Source organism: Phascolarctos cinereus, unplaced genomic scaffold (assembly GCF_003287225.1).
Source record: "Phascolarctos cinereus isolate Bilbo 61053 unplaced genomic scaffold, phaCin_HiC Scaffold_3;HRSCAF=262, whole genome shotgun sequence".
In the NCBI taxonomy this organism is placed as follows: Eukaryota; Metazoa; Chordata; class Mammalia; order Diprotodontia; family Phascolarctidae; genus Phascolarctos; species Phascolarctos cinereus.
The window spans coordinates 72,922,980-72,946,304 of NW_027555736.1; the positions used below are offsets into that span (position 1 = coordinate 72,922,980).

General features: G+C 38.4%; 1 protein-coding gene across 1 annotated transcript in view; it reads left to right on the top strand.

Annotated features, from left to right (window-relative positions):
- Positions 1-23,325, top strand: part of HPSE2 (heparanase 2 (inactive)) — a 730,238-nt gene that overhangs the window by 642,119 nt on the left and 64,794 nt on the right. The gene's annotated exons all lie outside the window — the stretch shown is intronic.

Below are 23,325 nucleotides of genomic sequence, written 5' to 3' on the forward strand. Positions count from 1 at the left end.
CAGAGGCTGATTCTAGATCATCTTAAATGCCAAACCAAGGCATTTGAATTTTTCTTCACTTGGTATTGCAGAACCATCGAAGTGTTTGAGTAGTATGATCAGAGTGGTGTATTAGGAAGATGGTAATGCTGTAAAGTAAGAACTGAGTCCTTGTTCTTCCTTAGCTTATCTTCTGGGCTTGCTTAGTTCCACATCATCTTAGGATAAGCTATGGAGCTGGCAGCCAACGTGAGCTCAGGTCGGCACAGAGAACCTGAACACTAATTTTTAAGTTGGTATGTGAAAGAGCAGGACAGGAGTTTCCAACACCAAGCCTTTGAGAATGGATGCCTCATCTCTAGGATGAGGTTTGGAGCCCTCCTTGTTCCAGAACCTAACCACCATGTGCAGATGTTACACCTACTGGTGCCACAACAGAACAGGAACTTTTTGGTACTACCAAACGCCCAAGTAGGTAGGGTCTACTGCTCATACCAAGGTTCTTGTCCTGGCATCTGCTTGTCTCTGGACACCCCATCACTAGACCTATGCAGGTAGAACTCCCACCTTGACTCTGTCAGGGACAGGATTTGGCAGTTTCCCTGTCACAGAAGCTACTGACCCATGGAAGAAATACTTATGGTGGCCTGAGTAACCAAGTCATTTGAGAAAACAACAATGCTTCAGCCTTCCATTACCAGTGACAATAAGGCTAAACTTATTTCTTCTCTTCTCTTCTTTATTACTTGACTTGAAAGGATAGGTTATCAGGCCTGTTCTACTCCTCCCTCTTTCACCAAGCCATTTGAGAAAATAGCAATGCCTCAGTCCTCTAAATCTATTGCATACCCACCTTAAACATTAGACTCAAGCAGAAGCCATGTGTATCTTCTCCATACAGGGCATTTCTAGTAGTTATCCTATGGTAGTTTGTTTGGGGTTTGGTTTTTTGGGTTTTTTTTTTTTCGGTAAGGCAATGGGGTTAAGTGACTTGCCTAGGGTCATTAAGTGTTATGTGTCTGAGGCCAGATTTAACTCAGGTCCTCCTGAATCCAGGGCAGGTGATCTATCCACTGCGCCACCTAGCTGCCCCTATTTTATGGTAGTTTGAAAGAAAGCAAAGCAAAGGAACTAGCACTGGATGTTAGATCAGTCAGATCCCTGGAAACCAATCACCATTCTTTATTGGTGTTCAAGAGAGAATAGACTGATGTCTCCCTCTCATCATAGGACCCTAGAGGGTAGAAACACTAGTTAACTGGTATTTCCCATATGTTGTGGGAAGGAAATGCCTTTCTTTTCCTTCACTAATTCCTGTGCTCCAGAGTTTCAATTTGCTGAGGCAAAAACTCTGTTTCCTTGCTGTAACTCCTCACTTTTATCTCCATCTAGCTCTGCCTTCCTCTTCCACTGTTTCTATTATTTTCTACTCTTCCTTACCATTGTGCCCTGTAGAATCCCTTCTCTTCATCCAAGTTCTCTTTCTTGTAATTTTTCTCTTTATGTGGTCATGGAAACCTTGCTCCCTGAAGAACAGATTATTCCTTGCCACCTCCCTAGTACTGGCTGCTCCTTTTTTCATACCCAGTGACATAGTTGGGCAGGAAGAGAAGAGTAAGCATATTCCTTTCTTCTCACTGGTAATCATATAAGTGAGAACTGAGTCTTTGTTCTTCCCATTTCCAGTCCCCTTGAATGCTGCCATCATTCAGTAACCTCTCCTCCGTAAGGTTCACTGCAACTCTCTATATCACCCTTTCTCTAAGATCCTTGTTCTTTCTAAACAGTTCAGTGTCTGAACCAAAGTCTTCATCTCTATACCTCTCTACACCAACCCCACCTAGCCTCATTTTGGGGACTTCAATATACATGTAGATGTCCTCTCAAACACCCAAGCTTTCAATTTCTTTAAATCCCATCATCTCTTTGATAATAACCTCTTAATCTTCCATCTCTACTTCTCCTTCACTTCTAAATTCATACTTCATCATCACCTTGACCTCTAATCTCTTTACTTCTCCCTGTTCTCTTTGTTGATCACACTTGTTCTGGCCTCAATTTATTCCATTTACGATATGGACCCTAAAGTTGATCAATTCACCTATATAGTATCCTCTACTCTTGAATCCCTTTCCAGTCTTGCCTTGCCAAACTCCAACCCTGGACTACTCCCACCATCTGCCTCCTTTACTACTATGCAAGAATGCTGGCTCTAGAGTCTGAACACATAGTTTCAAATCACCTCTGACACTACCTCTTTGTGACCTTAGGCAGGTTGCTAAACCTTAAGACTCAGTTTCCTTATTTGTAAGATAAGGGTATTGAACTAGTTGGCCTCTGAGATCCCTTCCTGTAATAAATAGATCGTATAAGTCCTATATCTGAGTGCTGCTGCATACTTCTGGAAGAGGTACCACTAATATATATTACAAATGTACATTCTTGGGGCAACTAGGTGGCGCAGGAGATAGTGTTCCGGTCTTGGAGTCAAAAGGACCTGAGTTCAAATCCAGCCTCAATACTCACCAGCTCTGTGACCCTGGGCAAGTCACTTAACCCTGATTGCCTCACCAAAAAATCCAAAACAAAACAAATGTACATTTTCTAGTGTCAGTTTTGCCCTCATTGATACATGGCAATCCTTCCTTGATTGACACTCTCCATTGTGGCTGTTTCAGAATTTCTCTTCTTTCCTCAATCTCCATATACCATTCTTCCTCTCACCCTCAAAAAGAAGACTTCACCTACTACTCCACTGAGAAATTATCTTGTACTCCACATCTCAACATAGTTCACAGTTCCTTCCAGTCTCTGAGAAAGATGTAGTCCTCCTTGCCCAAAATACCCACTCTACTTATGCCTCTGATTTCATTCCCTTTGTCTTTTCTAGGCACTTACCTCTTCAGTAACTCCCTCTTTCTCCCAGTTGTCCCTCATCTATTGATACTTTCCCTGACACTTACAAACTTGCTGGGGTGATTTCCATTCCTTAAAACATCTTCATTTGACGCTACCATTCCCTCAAGCCATCAGGCTGTTTATTCTACCTTTCACAGCCAAGCTCTTAAAAAAGTTTGTCTACATCTGTTGCTTCCCCTTTCTCACCTCCCACTCACTTCCTAAAGGCTTGCAACTTGGATTCTGACCTCACCATTTGACTTAAATTGTTCTTTCCAACTTGACCAATGATCTCTTACCTAATAAATCTAGGGACTTTTCTGAGTTTTTAATCATTCTTGATTTCACTGTAGCTTTTGCCATTCTGGATCAGTGCCCTTTTTCTGGATACTGTCTTCTCCCTCCTTGATTTCACACTGCTCTCCCCTGGCTCTCTTCCCTGACTCATCAGCCTCATTTACTGGCTCCTCATCCATTTTTTCATCCCCTAAACATGGATATTCACCAAGACTCTGTCCTCAACCCTCTACTCTCTCTAAACTTTACTGGTAATTTCATTTGATTCCATGGGTTCAATTACCTTTTTAAAGATGACTCCCAAATCTGCTGTGTTTGTATTAAATTAATATATCTTCTGAATTCTAGTTCCATATTGGAACATTGACACCTGAATGTCCGTTGGCATCTCAAACTCAAAAACAAACCTCAAATCTCATTTTTCCTGGCTTACAATCTCTCACAATCTCTCACAATCTCTCACAATCTCTCACAATCTCTCTCTCTCTCTCTCTCTCTCTCTCTCTCTCTCTCTCTCTCTCTCTCTCTCTCTCTCTCTCTCCCTCTCCCTCTCCCTCTCCCCCCTTCTTTCCTCTCCCCCCTTCTTCCTTCTCTCTTCTTATTCAATCACTTGTCATGTCTTATCAGTTATAATTCCACAACATCTCTCTCATCTGTCTTCATCTGTCTTCTCTTCCCTTAAATTGCCACTATCCTAGTTCAGTATTTCATCACTTCTTGCCTGTACGTTAGTTTTCTTTATCAATCTTTGCCTTTAGTCACTCCCATTTCCAATCTGTTCTCCATACAACTGCCAAAATAATCTCCCTAGGCACAGGTCTGACCACATCACCCACCTGCTCGAAAATCTTGTGTCTCCTGATTGCCTCTAAAATAAAATCCAGACTCTTTAGCCTAGTATACAAAGCTGCTTTCAAAGTGGCCCTAACCTTTGTTTCCAGACTTAGTTCTTATTGCTTTTCTCATATACTCTGTGTTGCAGCCAAACCATCTACTCTCTTTATTCCCAGCTAGGTGATGCATTCAAAAGAGGACTGGGCTTTGAGTCAGGAAGACCTGAATTCAGATGTTGACTGGACACTTATATCTGCCCTAGGCCAATCACTGAACTGCTCTAAGCCTTAATTTTATCATCTGAAAATGAGGAGGCTGGATGTCATGGCATATAAGGCCCCTTTTGAGTCTAAATCTATGATCCAATCATCATAGGAACTCAACATTTCTTCTACTATCTTTATTCCTTTGCATAGGTGGTCTACAATTCTGGAATACATGTGCATTCCTCCTCATTTCTTCCTCTTATAATCATTAACATACTTCAAGTCTCAATTCATGCATCACCTTCTATTTGAAGAATTTCTGGGGCAGCTAGGTAGCACAGTGGATAGAGCACCAGCCCTAAAGTCAGGAGTTCAAATCCGACCTCAGACCAAACACTTGACACGTACTAGCTCTGTGACCCTGGACAAGTCACTTAACCCCAATTGCCTAAAAAGAAAAAAAGAATTTCTTATCAAATGTCTTATGTTTACTTAACTCAGTAGAGTATAGTGAGCTCCTTGAGGGCAAGGATTATTATTTTTTGCCTTGTATCCCCAGCAACTACTGGGCTTGCACATGATGCTTAATAAATGTTTGTTGCAGTGAGTAAAAGGAGAAGGAACTTGCAACAGGTGAAAAAATAGGCCATCAAGTGCAGCATTTCACAGGAGAGGTAATGAACTTGGATGTGATGGTGGAAGTGGTAGGGAAGGGATGAATGTAAGAGATATTGTCATCTTTAGCTAGTATTTTACTCTCTTTTCTCTTTGATGTTTCTCAATTTAGTATCATTCACAAATATATATATATATGTTTATGTAACATATACTACATATAACATAGTATATTATTATATTTACAATTTATTTTATAACTTACAATATTTAACATTTGTTAAATGTGGTTAAATTAAACCTGGTGTACTAACCCTGAGCAAGTCACTTAACCCTAGTTGCCTCAGTTTCCTCATCTGTCAGATGAGCTGAAAAAGGAAATGGCAAACCACTTTAGTATCTTTGCCAAGAAAACTCAAAAGGAGGTCACAGAGAGTTGGACACAACTGAACAATAGCAACTACTTAACCTTAAGTAGGTTTCTACTTAACCACTGATGTTTATAATTCCCATGTGTTTATAACCATCCTTAAAACCAAAGAAATTATATTAATCAAGCAGAACAAGCAGGATTAGGGACCTTGAGAGCAGAACCAAAAGCTGTTGTAATTATAGGTTTTGGTTAATGATATATTGGAATCTGGAGTCATTGGAAACAACTCCTTCTCCCTGTGTTAACAAGATAATTTCTCTTGTTACTGAAGAAAACAGGGCAAGCCAGGGAAGGTGGATTCATTGTTGACAATGCTAGGGGTAGAGTTGGGGAGAGTAGGTTGGAGAGGACAGATACAATGGGGGAGCAGAATTGGGTGGCTTAAACAGTATAGATGTGGCCAGTACCTGATGACACTAAGCAAACGACAATAAAATTATTTTCCTGGTTTTGGAAAATTTAACAGAACCTAAGCATTTCATTTAAAAAAATCAGCATGTTAAATGACTGTTTAAAACCCAGAAGGTAAAGGTCCAAGATGTTAAATTGATCCCTAGGGTTTCAAGTTAATTTTCGTTTAGACAGAATGGGATCTTCTCCTGGATTTTTTCTGGTGGGGATGATTAGGAATGTTTAGGTAGCTTTTATTGGGAAATAATAATTGAGTAAGAGTGTGAAAGGAGTTGAAGGTAGAAATGTAATTAATGATCCTTATGACAGAGAAAGTACCACAAAATGCTCTTAGAGCAAGCAATGAAAAGGTACCCTGAAATCACCTTTTAAAGACAAAATCAGATAGGGGAAGAAGAAAACCTTGAAATTTAAGCACAAGTCTCCATGTTTGAGAAACCTAGATTGGCCAGAAACCCAAGGACATTACGAGCCAGCTTCTTGGAATGCCTCTGAGAAAGGGGGCAGGACATGACTGCCACAAGGAAGAAAGGAGCAAAACATGGCTGCCAGGAGTAGACCACCTGCCAACTTCCTATTTTAATTAAGCATTCTTGATTACTGGGTGCTAGATTGAAATGACTATAAGGGATTTCAGTGCCCTCTAAATCTCAGCACTCTGGAAAAATTACTAGTTGCCCTACCCTAGGTATAGCTATGGTTGAAGATTAATCACTAATGGAGAAACAAAGAATTCTCAGCATTCCCTCCCCATCTGCAATTTAAGCAACATGCACAATTTTTCGCATATGTTATTTTTTCTAATTTCCCTATGGAGTGTGGCTAATACAAGAAAAAGAGACCAAAAAAGTATTTGCATGTACTAGTTGTTGGATTTTTTTAATAGGCTATTTACAGAGAAATAGGAATAAACTTTTACTAAAGAATCTTTGAAATTATTGAAGATTTTGCCAGTATATAATAATAAGGTGGCATCATGAACAAGGGAAGTGTTATTTAAGAGGAAAAGGCCTTAGCAGTAGCATTTATAGATTCTTATTTATTTTTAAACAACTAGTCAGTCAGTCATAAATATTTATTAGGCACAATGTGCTGAGCAGTATGCTAAGACTAAAGGAGATATAAGGTCCTCTCCCCAGCTGTAACATTTGATGATTCTATCTTACGAGATTCTGATCTCTTTCCCTGTTGTGGTATTAACATACATACATATATGTGTATGTGTGTTTGTACATCAATTTGAAAGTGTACAATAAATTAAAATATAAAGAAAAATTAATCACTAAAAAAATAGTTTTATTGTCAGCACTTCTCATTGATCCAGACTGGCCTCCATCCCAGTTGGGTGAGATTAACTGTCAAAAAGTCAACAAACATTTATTAAGCATCTACTTTGAGCTAGGTGGAAACACAAAAATGAAACAGTTCTTTCCCTCAAGAAGCTTGCATTCTTATAGTGAAACCAGGTTTTACTATATCTGGACACCTTAAAGCCAAGCTTGAAAAGAATGCAATAGAAGTAATTCACTAAGATTTCCTCAATCACACCATACCCTAGGGCTGAAGTTCCTGTGCTCCTCTCATGAACTCTCATTCTAAGATGGGCATAGCTGAGCTCACCAAGGGACAGAGTGAAGAGTTAGAACAAATAGCTAAAGAATGAGTTTTTGAGAACACCAATATATAGGGGACAGGAGGAGGAAGTGAAGCTATTAAAAAAGGCAAAAAGACAAAGACTCTAACTTGAGGTAGGAGGGCCAGGGCATTAGTGTTGTATAATTTAGAGAAAAGAAGGATTCCATGAAGGAAATTCTCAGCAGTCTTGAATACTGCAGAGGCCAATGAGAATTCAGTTCATGACTGATTTTTGTGCCTACTATGTGTCCAGCATTATGCAAAGCATTGTGGAACATATATAAGAAATATATGATGTCCTTACTCTCTGTGGACTCATTAACTATTTGGGGAAACAAGTTTAATATGCAAAATGATCAAAGTAATTTTGTATTCAAAACCAGAATATAACAAAGGGCTAAATTATTGTATAAGCAGCAGCACTGTTATGTGGTCAGCTATGTCTATAAGAGTGGAAATGCCTATCTAGAGGATAGGAATTTTAAAAAAATAGATTTGGGAAAGGATTAGAGGAGAAAGATAGCCAAGAGCTAACAAAAGTATTTTAAGGTGAGAGGAGATAATAGAAGAAGACTTTTTCCAGAAGGGAAAAGAAAGAGAATGAAAGCAAAGAAGAACAAAAAGCTGAACTGAGAAAAAGAAAGGCAAAGTGGGAAATAAAGATGTAAGAAAAAAGATAAGAAGGAGAAAGAAATGGAGAATAGTGAAATCCTCCTATGGTCTGTTTCAAAGTTCTCAGGGTCCCATCAATAAAAATTATATGCTCATAAAAGTTTTAGGCTACAGAAAACTTTAAGAGCTCAATCAGACTCTCACCCTCTAAACAGAACTGTACTAGACAGACAACTGTTACATCTCCAGAGGAAACTAGCCTCTGCTTTGTTCCTTAGTCCTATGACCTATAGTCTATACCAGTCCTAATTATTAGGACGTTCTTCTGTATGTCTAATCTAAATCCTTTCATCACTTTAAACACATTTCTTCATGTTCTGTCTTCAGTGGAGATATACTGAAAAATTAAGTCATTTATCAGCCTCTTTCTTGTAGATAAAACAACAAATATAATGGAAACCAAAAAAAGTTTCTTCAATTCCTCTCTCAAGAATAAGTAGATCATCCTCATGTCATTAGAAAAAAAAATGAAAATGATCATTTTGAAATTCAGAATGACTATTAATGACCAACAAAATCAGTGTGTTATTCATCTGCATTTAAAGTCCCCAAGAAAGCACCCTCACCCTGGCTCTCATTGTTCTATCCAGTTTCTGTATTTCCATGTTTTACTAATGTCTTTCTGACAGCTTCCCAACTCTCTCCTTTCCAGTGAGCTATACTGAGTAACTCACTGAGTTATCCTAATTCTTAATGCCTTGCTTCATGAATAGGCATTCCTGTTCTTAGGATAACCTGTGACTGGAGTAGCGAGAAGCTCATCATCTTAAACATCAACCAAAGACACCTCAGAAAACTCATTCCCTAATTCCAACAAAGAGTTAACTAGTGTTTGGAACTGTACTATTCAGTTCTATTCAGTATAAAAAACATATGTTTAAAATTGACATTTGGACCAATTTTTGCATCCATTAGATCCCACATTTTGGAGAATCACATGTGATTAATGTTACGAAACATAAACACTGTTCCAGTGACTCAAGAGAAAGCCAGGAAATTCTGTATTAAGGCATTATTATATCTTCAGAATGACCCACTGTGATCCCCATAAATAACAAAGTTTACTTCTTAAGAAACCCTGTATTATATATATTCTAAGTTTAAGCCTAGAATTATGATGAGGCTTCCTAATGTCATAACCAGTGCATTTGCTTAGCCTTGTGTTCAGTTTGTTTAGTCCCAGTATGTTCAATAATTTGCCTCTCATTTTGTCTCTTAGATACTTACAACCCTATGTAATTCAAAACTAGCAAACTCAAGAATAGGTACCTGTGGAAAATGGAGTCATTTTAATTCTGCTAGTCCCAGAAAGGAAGATGAGAAAGCAGACTAAGTTAGTATCATTGGGCTAGGGAATCTAAGAGAATATAGTTTATCTCAGATGTATTTACAAATGCCAAAAGAGAGTCCAGCCAATGAGGAATTTCTCTAGTGCCTCACAGGACTCTAAGGAAAGACCAGAAGAAGAAAAGAGCAACATAGACAAATTAGAGTTCTTTGTGGTTCTGCAGTCTGTCCTCTGTACTGCTGGGAAAGATGATTACAAATGATTTCACAAACGAAGCTATAAGATGGAATCATAGAATGCAAAAGTGGAAGAAACCTTACAGATTAAGTCCAACTCTATCACTTTGCAGACAGGGAATATGAGGCCTAGCGAGATGAAGTGATTTGCCCAACAGCACATGGCTAGTTAGTTGAAGAATGAAACCAAACCCCAGAAATTCAGATTCCTCAAGCACTGTTTTTCATTCTACTATAAAGCCTCCATAAAGCAAAGAAATAGTATGAGAAGACAGAAGTCTCTGTTCAGATAACCTCTGTTTCAATGCGCTCAGCCCATCATAATGCACCTCTGACATACAAGTGAGTGAATTTCCAGTATTCATAGGTTCATCTGGAAGCTCTGATCTCATTTCCAATTCCCTGAATTGTATAGATCAACCAAAGATATTAAGAACTCCCCTCTTGCCACTGTAAATAAAATATGTATATATGAAGTAATGATGAAATTTTGATGAAGAGGACATATTTTTACAGACTTTTGAATAGAGCATCATTTTATCTAAAGAATATATGTGGCTCCCCATATTCAGGAATAAGAACAATTTTTTCCAGATATCATATTCCAAAAGCATTACTTTGTTAGCAGGGGCTTAGGTAGGTGAGAGGGAAAAGGTGCAGCTTCTTGGTAAGAGAAAGCAGTATCTGTGGCATAGATTAAATACCCCATGAATTCATTTCCAATGATGAGAAAACTGCATATGCAAAGTGAAGTGGAAAATTGAGGCCATTCTACAGATAATTCCCACACATGGGAGAAAAAAAACTTTGGCCTCAAAATTATTCTTGTCAGAAATGTTGTAGATGGGGATCCATGATTCAAGCAGAGCCTAGATTAGATGACCCTCTGGTGTCCTGCATTGGGCCTATGATTGGGTCCACATTTGTAGAGATCTAATCTAGAGCTAGCTAATAGGAAAAAATGTGTGATCAAAGTAAATGCACTAAAAGTAAATGAAAAACCAGCTCTTTGGAGCTTACATTCTTAGTTTGAAGATAATATAATGTAACAAGGCTATCTTGATATGTGGCTCACAGGGAGGCAAGAATAGACCATCTTATTCCCCCATCTTTCTCCAAGGGAGACTTTAATTGCTCTCAGGAGGAAAAGCAGAAGGTTGGGGCCAGAGGCTGGTCTTCTGCTTTCCTCAGAGAAAAAAAAGTGCTGGGCTACAATTACATCTGTCATCATCTTCACATATTATCAGTCTAAGGGTATGTAAGTTTCAGGTTGAAGCTAAACTCATGATCACCTTTTCTTAACAGAGAAAGGAGTATCCCAACCTCCATACCCTTCCTTCCTACCAAATGCCATTTCCACAATGAACACACACATAGCAAATAGCAAAGAAACCCATGTATCTAAATCAATTGCAAATATATATGTCTGTGTGTATGTACATACACACACACACACACACACACACGAGAATAACATAGCAGACAATACAAAGTGAAGGAGCTCTCTCAATGAAAGCATAGTATTTCAGCTCTACTAAGAGTCGCAGACCTTATCCATGATGAAATTCCCCTATAGCCTCTATATGATGTAGACTGTCAGATCCTCTCATGTCAACTTCTTCCTAGAGTCTTTTTCTCCCTTCAGCAAACTGAAGTGCAATTAGCATCATCCATCTTCTCTCCGAAGGCTGGAAGCCAGGAGAGACCAGAGAGATCTCTCCTCTCTCCTGTTTTTTTTTTCTCTGCCTCTCACACAGGTGTAGGATATTGACCTCCGGCAGTGAGGAAAGAATCCCATACTAATGGGCTTTGGGAGTAGGGTTGCTTTCAAAGCATATCAAGATATTTTTTCATACCATGCAAAGTTCTTCTCTACACTATTTCCTGAATAGATAGTATCTACAATTTCATCCAGCTCTAATCCTATGATTCTGTGATTCTGGCATAGTTATTGGGTGGAGGCATACAAGTGGAGGGAGTAGATCACCAGCAAATGCAGTGATACTCTTTTTCTTTCAGTACTTTATACCAACTGTGTTATTTTGTTCACAGATAAACATGACCCTCAGTAAAATGGCTGAATGTGATAGTTCTCTTTGTCATTCTAAATCATAGCTAAATGGGGCAACTCAGTATTGTAATACCTTGAGCTTTTGCTCAGTCAATAAATATTAAGTGTTCCTTATTTGTAAGACACTGAGCTAGGCACTGTGACTAAAAAGCCTTTGCCCTTCAGAAGCTTACATTTACTTGAATAGACATCTATGATATAAGTAGACACAAAATAAATGTAAGAAAATTGAGGGTGGGTAGCTGGGGGACCCAACTGAACCTTGAAGGAAATCAGCAATTCTAAGTGGCTTTGATGAAAAGGAAATGCATACGAACCGTGGGACCAGGCCATGCAAAGGCCCCAATAGGGGAGATGGAGATTGTGTATGAGGAATAGGAAGAAGGTTATTTAACCAGGATATGCATGAGTGGAGGAGAGTAATGTATAATTAACTAGAAAGGTAGCTTTGGTCCACGTGATGAAGGGTGTTAAATGTCAAACAGGAGCTTGATATGTTATTCTTTCTCCATGGATTACCTTCTCTCCCCACAACTCAATTTCTGCTTCCTGAAATACTACAGAATACTACCACTGAAAGTCAACTCAAATACTATCTATTTAACAAATATTTTCCTGATCTCATTATAGTGTTATCTCAGTTCTTCTCATCCTTAATGTCTTATATTATAGTTATTTTTTATACTTGTCTTACTCTGATATTAGGTTATCAGCCCCTTGAGAGCACAGATCATGTTTTGTCTTTATTTCCTCAAAACACAGAGATTTATACATGACAAGGGTTGTTGAACAATCTCCAGCATTGTATATGTACATTGAGATTCTGTGTGTGTATCTGTGTATTGTGTGGGGTACAGAAGGAGATGGAGTACCTTACACGTTTGTCCTGGTAGGCCCTAGAGAATGGTTTTGGGGCCTTAAAGGGCCTATTTACACATTTGTTCTGGACCCAGAAAAATTAGGCATTGTGTATACATGTATGGCTCCAGGTTCCTACAATTGATTTTCCACAATTCCCTCCCACAGTTCTCACTGTTGTCAAGAGAATTTAACGGTTTTGATGAGAAATGATTGATAATCTGTCTGAGTGGGTTGAGACTGTCAAATTTATGTGCTTTTTCTCTTGGAAATACAACGAACCTTCCTTTTTCATTTGTAGTAACTGAAGTACACTTCAAGCAATGTTTTTTAATCACTTTATTCCCTTTGTGCTAATGACTACTCAGTAGAACTCAGAAATGCCACCTCTCTTGGGTGATGAATCAGGCAGGAAGCTCAGACAGAGTCTTCTCTATGTGGAGATTCCATCTATGTGTCCAGGTTTCCATAAGGCCTTTCTTTTCACTTACCAAAGGTCATTATGACTAATTGTGTGTCTGGGCTTTGCTGGCTCACACAGTTTGATTTCAACACATCTAGCAGCTCTGATGAAATCTCCGTGTGGCTTTGGGAACTAATGCAGATCAAACACACTCCCTGTCCTCTAAATTTCTTTTAAATTATATCCTTGATTCCTGCCTTCCTAGTGCTACCACTATCTAAGACTCTTATTGGTATATATTTTGCAATTGAAGATAACTTAATGAATAATAACTATCTAGAATAACTTCTTATGAAATCCAGCTTTCAAAACATATGTATACTACTTGAATCTGAGCCAGTCAAAAGATTGGAAAAGTAACTGAAGAATTCTAAGTAGAGGATAATAATGAATGAGTCTGTGGTGAATTTGGGGGATACAGTGCTGGGTACTACCGGGATCAAGAAGAAACAGTTAAGACTTTCTCATCATTATTAATGATGGTGTAAAACATACATTAAAAACACCTTAATAAAGTCTGAGGTGACAGTTCTCAAAGGCATAAGAAGTCTAAAAGAAAAAGAAACTGGAAGAAATGTTTTCTTTTTTTCCTTTCCAAAGCCAGGAAGGCTGCAAGAACATGGCATCTGTCTTCCCACAGATTCAGAGATCACCTAACCATGTATGGTGTTCTCCAAAATCCCTAAAGGGGATCACTCAGGTACAGGGGGACTGGAGAATAAAGCCACATGGAATGACCAAGTGATCAGATCAAATTTGATCTGATCTGATACCAAGGAGAACATGAAGGTTTTCCAACTAATTGTCATCCTGTGTGTGTGTGTGTATATGTGTGCACATGCGTGCGTGTGTGTTTGTGTGTCCATGTTATTCATATAACGGAATTCAAATTCCATTATCCCCTGCATGGGTTCCTTGCCAGTACACTTCTGGAAACTGCCACCAGGAGCTCTCTCATGACTGTTGGCAGAAGTCTGTTTGCATTCCCTTATAGAAGTTTGACCTGCTATGGGGTTGAGCCTGAATAACCCATTTTGCGAGACTTCTATGGCTCTGGGTTGATCTCAAATGCTCAGAAGACCTTCAGGATGGCAAATTTGTTCCTAGTATCTGTTCTGTTCCCTTGGGTTTCAATAATTGGAGCTAGAGAATGACCAAAGTTATTTTTGTGTTACTCAGCTTCCTTTTAATATTGCTTCTTAACCTGCTTTCCAAGCTAAATAATCCAAGAGTTTCTCTCATAGATCTAATTTCCTAATCCTTTGATCATCCTGTTGGCTCTTCTCTGAGCTGTCTCCAAATTTTCCACATTTTTCTTAAATTGTAGAGTCCAGGACTAGTCACAAGACTGATGCCAAGGTCTGACTGACTGACTACACAGTCTTCATATCTTGTATCACTACATTTCTATCTTGAGGATCCTTCCTCCTTTTATAACTGTAGCACTGTAGTTATAACTCATTAAGCTCATTGTGTTATATACCAGTCATAATCCCACATAGAGAGTCGTTCTCCATCTGGCATTTGTACAATCCCAATGTCCTTTTTTTCAGCAATAAAATGTATTCTTTTTTTTGGGTGAGGCAATTGGGGTTAAGTGACTTGGCCAGAGTCACACAGCTAGTGAGTATTATGTGTCTGAGGCCAGATTTGAACTCAGGTCCTCCTGACTCCAAGGCCAGAGCTGTATCCACTGTGCCACCTAGCTGCACCACCTAGCTGCCCCAATAAAATGCTTTTAATTAAATTAATTAAATTAAATTAAAGGATTTTCTCTTTTAACTTTTCATGCTGCATTTCTCCCTATTTGGAATTCCTAATCTAGCCTACCTTCCATCCCTGGCCCTCAGCCACTATTAGTGAGATCTTTAACTTAATGATAAATGAAACTCTCATTTGGAAAGTCCTCGAGGACCAAATCCATGTCTCCTTTATTTTTGTGTCCTCCCCCATGTCCCAGAATGGAACATTATACTTAGTAGAACTTAATGGTTCTTTTTAAATTTCTCTGACTTCATTGGTAGGGAAACTCCATCTACCAGAGCAGAATGGCACCTACTTTGCAACTTTGAGTCCTAAAGATTTAACTAAAGGATTGCCCAGGGTCACACAGCCAACGAGTCAGAGACAGAACTTGGATCCAGGTCTTTGTGACTCCAAGGCCAGCTGTCTATATACTCTGCCACTTGGCCTCTCATTTTTTGAATAGTTATTGAAATCATATCCTCTTTGCTAAACTGTAGAGCATTTGTAAGCAGTATACCACTAAGTATTTTAGTTATAAGCAATTACCCATGTTACATGAGTTACATCTGTGGGACTATTACGCAAATGTGATGAGATGGTTTCATGTGTGGCTTAGGTGGTTAGTCTCATTAGTTTCTGGCAGTTGGCATTAGAAGGTCACTGTTGCCTTGCAGTAAGCAAAAGCTAAAGACAGGGCCTGATATAGCCACATCTTAGCTACAACAGAATTATTCTGAAATATATTTAATGGTATGCATAATTATTCTTGTGTCACATGATAATTAGGCATAAGTAATAAGCCATTTGTGCAATGCCTACATTCAGAACCATGTTTTTAGTTTTCATAACAATTTTTAACTTTTCTGCTATATATATGTGTATGTATTATATATGTGTGTATTATATATATGTAAGTATGTATAATAGGCATCATTGCAAATACCATCTTCTTTCTCTCTGTTAAACCAGGGGAAAGCAGCAGTTGGTAAAGGCATACAGTTGCCTACAGTTATGGGTTATGTCCACAAATTCCACAGGTATTTAGGCAAAGTCATTGATGCTAATGGTCACATTACTTTGTAATAATATGGTAGGGAATCTAGCCCCTATGTGTTTCTGCAGCATTTTGAAAGAGGAGTAAAGAATATGGAGAACAGTGTAGACAGTGAGTGATTGAGTTGTTGCAGAGTTGTGGTGTGAGTAAAAAAGGGAGACAGAATTTAAGTGTTGGGAGTCAGGGAATGCTCAGCTATGGATGATTGATAATTTGTGGATGAATCTGGATTCTCAAAGGGATGGGTTTTCCCCTAAGGAGAACCATGATTTAGGAAGGCTGATGATAATAAGGATTCACATTTTAAGTGCATATTCCTAGACTTTGCAGCTGACTATTAAATTGTGTCCAGGATAAGTCTAGTGCCATGCCCATAGAGCAGTTCCAGAATTTTGAAAGCAATTGGAAAGAATCTCAACAGATATGTCAGAATTATGCACCTCTGAACTCCAATAATCTATGTGGGGGAAAAAGAGGACTTGAGGTGGGTTGGGAAGGGAGGGGCACAAGAGGGCCAGAGCTTAGAGAGTGATTAGGAAGAATGAGCATGATATGTACTATAACACTTTCTCTCTTTCCATTCCTCATATATTAAAAACCAAAGGTCCAAGTTCTCACTCTGTAGCAACTGAAATTCTCTTGCTTTTCCCTTATTCCTACAACCCAGTGCTAAATGCAGTTCTCATGTGTTCCAGCCGTGACCTCTTATTCCAATATAGGCATGGCTGAGATCCCCACAAGAAATTATGGAATTTTTTAAAATGGTAAATTTTTTAAAATGATAAATTTTTTAAATGATAAAATTTTTTAAATGATAAAAATGATAAAAAATTATAAAGGCTAGGGTGGGCTCTGGGGAACACCCACACTTAGGAGGAGTCATTGAAAAAGCCCTAGAGTAAGGCAGAGAATCAACACAGTGCTATGTTATGGAAGCCCAGAGGGAAAAGAATTTCTGAAAGGAGAAAGTGGTCAGTAGTGTCAGATGCTGCCTAGTAAAGTCAAGGAAGATGAGGACTCAGAAAAGACAGTTGGGTTTGAGGCTCTGGTAACTCTGGAAAGGGCAGTTTACAGAGAACAGAAGTGGGAGGAGAGAGTTCAAACACAACTGAAAGTCATCCTCCCCTTTAAGAGCTTGGTTGTCTTGAGCTTTTTTCTTCCTGGTTCTTCCAGATTTTCTCTTCCAACTAGACAAGGAAACCTTCTTGAGAGAGATGAAAGTTTGTGAAGCTGGAAATTAAATATACCCTTCAATCCCTAACCAGAACACTACTTTTTATAGCACCTTTTTAATGCACTAACACTTGCCATTAACCAGTGTTGTTCAGAGCAAATCTGCAGATGTTTTTATTTTTCTAGCACACAAATAGGCTTCCTTGGGCCTGTTTCATTTTTCTGTGCCTCCTTATGCCTTTTTCTCACAACTTACCTCAAATGCTCTAATTTCCCACATAGAGACTACTGGGGCTCAGAGTTAAGCCATTCTGTTATTTGATCCTGGGACTCAAAACATCAGCAAAAAAATAAAGTTTTTTGTGGAAGAATGCGTATTGTGCAACTTAATATTGATGAATAAATGAATGAAACCTTTATTAAGCACTTACTCTGTACACAGCACTCTGCTACATGTTTGGATTACAAACAGAAAAGAAGACAATATTGCTGGCAAGGAACTCCTACTCTAATGAGGGAGACAACACACAGGAATGATTTCAGTTGCAAGTCATATAGAATGATCCCTTGGTCCTTAAGGTGCAGCAGCAAAGGAGATGGTAATGTCTCTTCTTTAATGTAATTTCCACTGATGAAGTCATATTTGTTTCTGATGCTGAGCCATTTGACAATGCCAAGGACTTGTGATAAAAACTTGTTTTCTGGGTTTTCAGTAGCTGTAATTGGCACCCACAGGAGCAATTGCCAGGCCATGTCTCCTCCAAGGCTGCTTCCCAGGATGATGACTAAGGGAATTAGACTGGAAATACTGCTCTTCCCAAGGCTCTTAGGTTGAGCGTCCTGTGCTGTCTCCATCTGGGTCTGAGGAGGGATACTTTTAATGCTGTTGCAGATGTTGGAAATATCCAATTATATAATGAGATTTGTAGTAACATCTCTAACTAATGGCAAAGAATTTCATTCCCAATCACTAGTAGTTATCTGGAGCCACGATTTCACCAGTTATTACATAGTTCAGGATCCCTAGTCTATGCCACTGTTTCAGACCATTCTCTCGTCTTTCTTAAGTTACACTGTGAGCTCATTAAGAGCAGGACTGGTTTTTGTCTTTCTATCCCCAGCACTTAGCACAGTGCTTGGCACAAAGTAGGTACTTAATAAATGCTTGTTGATTTGATTTGACTCTTCAAAAACCTAATGTTATGTTAAGCAAAGACAGGGAATCTTAATGAACGAAGCATTTACTTAAGTATAAGTTTTTAAGTATAAAATTTAAGTATTCTGGAGTTTCTATATAGAAGTTTTAGTATGTTGGCTACTGTTCAGACATTGATGCTGGTTTCTATTGGGAAAAGGATTAATTCCAAATATGCTTCTTAAAAACTCTCAACTAACTCCTTGTGGGAGGCAAGATACAGCTAAATATAAAAGCCCTTTTTTGTTCTTCAAAAATATATGCAAGAGGGCAGCTAGGTGGCATAGTGGATAGAGCACCGGCCCGGGATTCAGGAGGACCTGAGTTCAAATGCGGCCTCAGACACATAACACTTACTAGCTGTGTGACCGTGGGTGAGTCACTTAACCCCATTGCCCAACCAAAAATATATATATATATATATATATATATATATATATATATATATATATATATATATATATATATGCGCAAGACCAAGACTGGATAATTGTTAGGTAGCAACTACATAGAATACAATTGTTACCTAGTAGAATCATGCATCATTTAAGGCCTATTCAAATATTGTAAATCCTGGGGGGGGTTTTTTTGCAATAATTATGAAGGTTAGCCATCTTGTATTAATCAGCTAACTACCAGACTTCCACCTATCTCAGTATGTTTCCTTGTAAGCAAAATGAGATCATTGAACTTATTGACTTACTAATTGTAAATTTCAGGGGGGCCAGAACAATGTCCTACTTTAACTTTGTTCTTCCCCCAGCATTAACATTCTATGTGCAATGAATGAATAAATGAATGAATGACATCTGAGGTCTTTGCCAGATCTGAAATATTAGGTTTGTGTTCACTTTGTGCTGTGTTCAACACAGGCATAAATCTATTTAGCCAGAGGGTAAAGCCAAGAATAAATTGGAAGTCTGGTTTCTCAACCCACAGCCTCTGCCTCTTTTTTTTTTTTGAGATCTCACAGAAAGGAAGAGGTTTATTCTCCAAATTCCCACTGACCATCATTCTAAGAACTCCTCCTCCCACATATAAAACTCTCTGGTCTCTTTCCCTAATTAAGTCCCAAGTGTCCTAAACCCAACAGTAGCTTAAATACTGTACGTATTAAGATATCTAGAATTGTGTCTGATGCTTGAGGGGATATTAATATACAGCACTTTCTGAAGTACCAGTATTAACCATTTTAAATTACATAAAACTATGCACCAATTAAAGTATCTTACAAGCTATAAATGATATGCAGATTGTCTGCCTTTGTAATTTCCTTTTAGATTTTGTATTGTCATATAAAACCACCTTATTGTCAGTCCCAGTTATAGATATGAATATTTAGCAGTTCTAGCCTAACACAGAGACATGAAACACAAAAGCACAGGAAGCCCATTTGTGCATTTAAAAAAATAAAACAGCAAGTTATTTGAGAACTTTTCTGTGAAAATCAAGTTAAGATTTGCCGAAGTTGTGGCATTTTGCATGTTAAGTTTTCACCAGAGCAATCATTAGGAAGTAGGAGAATATCCCCGTTATCAGATAGCATTTCCTTGGTCCTGGAAAAAGCTCAGGTGAGCTTGTCTGTCTCAAATGTGCCTGAAAAGAAGGGCATCTCCTGGTTGGATGAGCCCTCCTCCTGGACCCCAGTCATGTCCTGTTTATATTGTCCTCTGTTAATTGTATTGATAGACACAATGGATTCAGTCATGCTTTCCCACCAGTTACACATTGTAGCCATTTCAGGTTCAGCCATGCATGCCAGATTGAATTAAATGCTTTTTAAAAAGTCTCCAAAGAAGGAAAACATCTTTTCCCGGCTGGTATTTTTTACATATTTGTTAATGAGCATCTGCACAGTAAAGATGTGGTCTGTAGTTTGTTTTCCAAGAAGGAATCCAATTTGGCTCTTATGGATGTTGTTACTGCTATTCAGATATAGTTTAATATTTTTACTGAGGCTGTTACAAAATAGTTTGTAGACAACGCAATTTCTCCAGACCTTTCTATAGCCGTCTGAGTGGAGACCACCTTCTCTTCTGCACTGAATTCCCTAATCTCATTGAAATGACTCGGCAGAAGTATTTCTTCCCAGGATATGTGATGTTGGCCATCACTGGTATTATCTAACTCATGATTTGGTTTTTACTCCTGAACCTGTGGTTGACCCAATGGGCTTGCTTTTTCACTCTTTGTAGCCAGAAGCATGCTAGTATGCTGTCCTGAACAGAGGGAAGAAGAATGCCCTTCCAACAATATTCTGCTCCAGTTAGCTTTATACAGCACTAGAAACCCTGGGATTCCCAAAAGCCCTGGATACTGAATCTATCCTTGACCTCTTCATACCCTCCCCAACTTATTCATAAAACTTTTAGTCCCAAGAAATTACAGATATAGATAAGTATGTAGAAAATAGGGAATCTGTCTATATCACAAGTGTTTTCTCTCAGTCTTCTACCTCCTCAAATCCAGAAGAGTAAGAAATTGAGGAATATAAGAAAGGTGGTACTCTATTGTCTCAAGAAGTCAACACAAGGAATGGGTTACTGTTTGACCTTTGGTTCTTTTTTTTTTTTAATACATTGGTGGGAAGACAAAATTTTACGAGATAGTGGAGTGGTGCTAGAATGCCAGCCATATGGACTTTGAACAACCTCATCTTCCTTGTTTATCAACTGCCTCATTTCCCATCTTGCCACTCTTGCTTCTACTAGCAGAGGAATTAAAGAGTGTAAGAGATATAGCCCTTTCTCATTTATCTCAGATACCTCTTGTGAGAAGTAAAGCATCAACATCAGAGTTACATCTAACTCCTTTAGAAAAATTATGAAGAGATATGTATGTATATATACACATACATATATACACACATACTATACATATATAATATGTAGGTAAGTTCTCAGTCTGACTTGGAGATTCCTGTGTTCTAGATCCTGTCCATTCACCCAAGTACATTTTCTTCTCACTATCCCCTATTCTTAAACTGTCATTTTCTATTTATATCTTCATTCAGTCCAGAAATGGACTTTATATGTCCCTTCTCTATATCTCTGTGTTTAAATCCTTCCCTTCCTTCCAGACCCAAATCAAATTCAATATGAAGCTTTCATTCATCCATCCTTTCCTTCCTTAAATTTCTCATAGCACTTTTACGGACCTCTCCTTTGCACTTGTTGTCTAGTTTGTGTAATGGTTATTTGTAAATGTCTTCTATTGTTATTGTTTGTTCATTCAGTCATGTCTAAATCTTCATGACCCCATGAACCATAACATTCCAGGCCCTTCTGTCCTCTACTTTCAACTGAAGTCTGTCCAAGCTTATATTTGCTGCTTCTATGACACTATCTATCCATCTCATCCCCTATTGTCACCTTTTCTTTTTGCCTTCAATCTTTTCAACATCAAGGTCTTTTCCAATGAGTCCCATCTTTATGTGGCCACAGTATTTAAGCTTCAGCTTCGGTATTTGCTCTTCCAGTGAATAGTCTGAATTAATTTCTTTTTAAGTATTGACTGATTTGATCTCCTTGCTGTCCAAGGGACTCTCAAAAGTCTTTTGCCAGCACCACAATTCAAAAGAATCAGTTATGTGGCATTCAGCTTTCCTTACAGTCCAACTCTCACAGCCATACATTGCTACTGGGAAAACCATAGTTTTGACTATACAGACCTTTGTCAGGAAAGTGCTGTCTCTGCTTTTCAGGATGCTGTCCTTATTTATCATAGCTTTCCTTCCAAGGAACAAGCATCTCTTAATTTCATGGCTGCAGTTTCAGCCATGCCACAGTGATCTTTGAGCCCAAGAATATAAAATCTGACTGCTTCCATTTCTTCTCCCTCTATTTGCCGGGGAATGATAGGACCAGTTGCCAAGATCTTAGTTTTTTTGGTGTTAAGCTTCAGACCAGTTTTTACAAATATTTTCTTTCACCATCATCAAGAGGCTTCTTGATTCCTCTTCACTTTCTGCCATCAGAGTGGTATCATCTGCATATCTGAGATTGTTGATATTTCTCCCAGAAACCTTAATTCTGGCTTTTGATTCATCCAGCCTAACATTTCACATGATGTTGTTGGGATATTTCAGTTGTGTCCAAGGTTTTATGACCCTATTTGGGATTTTCTTGACAAAGATACTGGAGTGATTTGCCTTTTCCTTCTGCAGACAGAGTTAAGTGATTTGCCCAGGTCACACAACTAGTAAGTGTCTGAGGCCAGATTTGAACTCAAGCCTTCCTGACTCTAGACCCCGAACTTTTTCCATTTAACTACCCTTTGAATGATGTACTCTGCATGTAAGTTAAATAAATGAGGTAACAATGCATAGCCTTGTCATACTCCTTTTCCAGTCTTAAACTACTTTTGTTCCATGTTCAGTTCTAATTGTTGCTTCTTAGCCTGCTTACAGGTTCCTCATATATAATATGATCTGATACTTCCATCTTTTTGAGATTTGCCACGTTTGTTGTGATCCACACAATCAAAGGCTTTAGTATAGTCAATGAATCAGAAGTAGATGTTTTCTGGAACTTCCTTGATTTATCCATAATCCAGAAGATGTTGACAATTTGGCCTCTAGTTCCTCTGCCTCTTCTAAAATCAGCCTGCTCTTCTGGCAATTCTTAGTTCACATGTCTGAAGCCTAGGTTGCAGAATCTTAAGCATAACCTGTTGATGTGTGAAATGAGTGTAATTGTTCAGTAATTTGAACATTCTTTGGCATTGCCTTTCTTTAAGATTGGGACTTAAACTGATCTTTTCCAATTCAGTGGCCACTATTGTGTTTCCCAAATGTGCTGGCATATTGAATACAGCATTTTAACAGCATCATCTTTTGGGGTTTTAAATAGTTCAGCTGGAATTCTATCACTTCCACTAGCTGTATTGTGAGCAATGCATCCTAAGGCCTATTGACTTCATTCTCCAGGATTTCTGGCTCTAGATCAGTAACCACACCATTGTGGTTATCAGTGATGTCAAGATCTTTCTTATATAATTCTTTTGTGTATTCTTGCCACCTTTTCCTAATCTCTTTAGCTTCTGTTAAGTCCCCACCATTTTTGTATAAAACATTCCCTTGATCTTTCCTATTCTATTGTTTTCATCTATTTCTTTGCATCGTTCCTGTAAGAACTGTAATTATCTATCCTTGCTATTCTCTGGAATTCTGCATTCAGTTGGGTGTATTTTTCGCTTTTTCCTTTACATTTCACATTCCTTCTTTCCACAGCTATTTGTAAAGCCTCATCAGAAAGCTATTT